We start from the raw sequence: 4,071 nt of genomic DNA, 5'->3' as shown, positions 1-4,071 counted from the left end.
CACACACACACACACACACACACACACACACACACACACACACACACACACACACACACACACACACACACACACACACACACACATCCTATAGATGGATTCCATGTTGTTGCAGAATGACCCATGGACAGAAGGCAGGAATCCCTGTTCCATTATCGCAGGGAAAGAAAGAAACAAAAAGATATCGGATAGATATATTAGATGTGTTGTTATTTTCTTACCTCAATGGAGTTGAATCACCTGCTCTACTCTCGGTCAGAAACGGTGGTCATACGACCGGCATTTACCAAAACCCCACTAATCTACTTTGAATCAGGAAAACAAAATGGCGGGGGCCGGGATGGTATTAGTTATTTGTTGATTACATTATTTATTCAAACCTCCTCTCCGCTACTTTGCAGTATCCACCCCCTGCCCCCCCCCCAGCCCACCCCCTGGTCCCCGGGGCCCGGCCCCTGGCCCGCGTGGTTAACAACGAGCGGCCTGTGCCCAGATAGATGCAAATGACTTCTCAAGGTCCCAGTGATTTGCTCATTAACTTTCCGCGGGCATAAGTCCTAACTTTATTATTGACTGCACAGAATACACAATCCGGTGACCTCTGCCATCGGCGACTAAATCTCTCGATCCGATCCATTGTACCGATTCTGCTGCGCGTCCAGAAAACTAGAGGCAGCAGTTAAGTCACCTTAAGGGTTTACACTCCCCCCTCCCCCCCCTCCCCCCCCCTTCCCTCCCTCCAACCTTCCTTTCTCCCTCCCTCCCTCCTCCCACAAACCTGCCTGTGTTCCATACTGAACCCAGCCGATACCATGTCAATATCCGGTACATGATGAATGGTGATATCATATTTGCATACTAATGCATATGGCTTAACTGGTAAGGGCATGATGTTAACACTAGCCAGGGGGAGGGGGGTTTGATTCCCACTGCGTACAATGCATGCCGTCATGGTATTCTTAGGTGCTTTTGATAAAAAAAATATGGAGTTTATGAAATATTGAATACAATATATTTGCAAAGATTTCGATTTTATGTTTTTTTTTTCCGAATATTTAACTATTCATACAGCCCAATTTTAATCTGATAAAAAGATTTCACATCATAATCAATTTCTGAGAATCCCTTTAGATGCGTGATACAAGTGGCGACCTGGCCGGTGATGTTCATTCAAACAACAAATAAATGAAAATAGTTTCCAGCTCGTATTACAAGCGGCTTGCTCGCACGGAGCTGCACCGGTGGCCGGAGCAGTGCTTATGCAGATCAGCCCCCGAGAATCAACATAATATAAACCGCTGACATTTGTCCTGATATATTGAATGGTGAGCGAGACAGAATCACTTAAGCCCGATCCACTAACATCAAGTTTGCTCTTTTATTGACCCTCACAGGCCTGACAAGTGGAACTGCAGCAAAGTTCATTAATAATGTGAAATAAATCAATTGGCCAGGAAATAGTGAGAAAAGCTCACTGCAGACCACAGAGGAAAAGGCCTTCCATTCAACTCTGGTGGTTCTTTTTGCTTGCTTTTGCAGTTGATTTGAGATTTTGAATGCAGAAGACCTGTAGTTATAATACTAATTTTGGTTTAAAGATGACCGTTAGATTGTTGTTTTTGATTGGTGCAAACCATGTTTAATCAATAATCCGGTAATCGATTCCAAAAATAGATTAAACTGGTTTACTATTCTTCAAGCTTTTGTATGGATAAAAGGTGATAGTTTGGCTCTGAATAACCCAGACTTAATGAATTCACCCAGTCATCACATTTGTAATGGGTTATTTATGAATTTCTTCAGACACCAAATCCCAATAGGAATAAATGAAAACAGTTTCAACAACCAAAGATGAGATTGGAGTCACAAAACACATACTTTTTGGGTATCATTTTCAAGAGGTTATAGTTTAGATTCGCATATATGAAGATTTCATATTTGAAAACTAGGCAAATGGACGCATATTAAAATATGAAGAAATAAAAAAAAAATTGTTAACATAGCAACAAAAAAACCCCTGTTTAAACTGTTAAGAAATGTTAGCACTTCATTGATCCTTAGTAATCATATTAAATTGGCTGAGACTCCAATGCTAATCCATAATAATAAAGCCTAATCACCCTTTCCAGCCATCGATTCTCTTTAGCTCATTTCCTAGCATAACTCATTTGCATACCAGTTGATACCTCCGCGTTCGGTGGAAATGTGACACGCTCATTTTTGCCGCCTGTCCGTATCCCGCTCTTTCATTTCTTCATCATTTCTCACTCCATCGATTCCTTTTCTTCATCAACTGCCGACATGGCAACCAGACCTCTCACACCTTGGCAACGATCGGCGCGGTGACGGCCGTCGAGGGGTGCTGTGTCAGCCAATCAGGACGTCCTTCAGCCTCCTCTGCCACGCAGCGAGACAAGGTCATGCCGCTGACACAGAGAGAGAGAGAGAGAGAGCGCCTCACTATTCACTGCCTTCACAATAAAACACATCGCTCTACATTACTGCTGTCCAGTGAGGACTCTATGAAGATCATCATTAGGCAAATTTAAATCTTTTTATTTACTATTACCCACATAACCCTTTCATATATATTTAAATCTGTGCTTCCTGTGTAAACATTATTTGTATTGATGTTAAAGGTGTGGCCTTTTTAACGTAAAACCTGTTTAATCCAATATCTAAACACAGATTCAATTCATGTAAAAATAAAAAAAGAGAGATATAATTTTAACATAAATATGTATTCCTAATTAGTAGCACGCAACCTGTTTCGCGAGCATCATCAGCATTAATATTAGCCTTAAATCACGGCGTGAATCAAACTATCTACATCTCCATCAATATAGATTCGAAACACGCACGTCCCCACATCAGAGCCAGCTAGACCCCGAGCGAAAACCCAGCAGCACTAAAAATCTGGTGTTTCATCAATATCTGCTCTCTCCATCTCCTTCCATCCAGCCTCCTCCTCCTCCTCCTCCCCCTCCTCCTCCTCCCTCCGCCAGGTTATAGTCGGTCCTTAGCCGCTGACTAACCCCCCCCCACCCCCTCGCCCCTCGTCTAAAAGGAACCCACCCGTCCGATCAATTGCATAATGATAATTATATTATATTCGGCTAATTTCATTGCTCTATGCGAAGAACAATTCCCCTCTTTAATAGGTGCTGGCTCAGCTCTCCTCCCCCCCCTCCCTCCCTCCCTCCCTCCCTCCCTCCCTCTTAACGGGCTCCCGGGGAGAAGGCGTTGCCCCGCGTGGGCGAATCTCATTTGCTAATTGAAAAGCGATTGACAAATCAAGAGCCGTGGCTTCATGACTGGGAATCCCCTCGGCTAATTAGCGGCAGCGTGTGGAGGGGAGCAGAAAACATCATCCTCCACCATCACCATCCTATCCCATTATACTCTTTGAGGGAGAAGGCAACTTGGAACGGCTTTGAACCGGTGGGGTTCCAAACCGTGGGGTTGGGGTGGGGGGGGGACTTGGCGCGGGACAAGAGATGGAGGCGGAGTTGACGGAGCTATCCGAGCCAGACGCCCAGGACGGAGACGGAGATGGAGGGAGAAGGGAGCAGTGAGCGGAGGCCAAAGCCCTTCGTAGTGATTCCCCCGCGTGGCCAGAGCTGTCTGTCGGCTGGAAGGGCGTTCTGTCAGTGCCTCTCAAAGTGAGCAATAACAAATCTCCCGGCTAATGGCCGGTGAATTAAGCCCAGTGGTGTGGTGCAGGGGGGAGCAGCCCCCATCGTGGACAGTATGAAACTGAGGACCCCCCCCCCCCTCCTCATCCCCCCCCCTATCCCTGTCACAGCGACCGCCCAGTGATTCAGAGAGACAAGTCTCTTCTGGGGGGCTGCCAAGGAGAGATCCACGCTGGAGACACCATCCGTCCCAGGAGATCTGTCCTCTCTCTTCCTCCCTGAGCTCCCCCCCCCCCCCCCCTACGTCCCCCCCAGTGTCTCTTGGTTGTCACCTGTTACAGAGGCGTGCTCCGCCTGGTTAGGGAGAGTGGGTTTTAATAACCTAAAACCAGGAGAGCCCCGTGTAATCTGGCAAGCGCGGTTGTGCTAGTGTTCC

Source organism: Gadus morhua, chromosome 4 (genome assembly GCF_902167405.1).
Source record: "Gadus morhua chromosome 4, gadMor3.0, whole genome shotgun sequence".
NCBI lineage: Eukaryota > Metazoa > Chordata > Actinopteri > Gadiformes > Gadidae > Gadus > Gadus morhua.
This window is presented reverse-complemented; position numbering follows the sequence as displayed.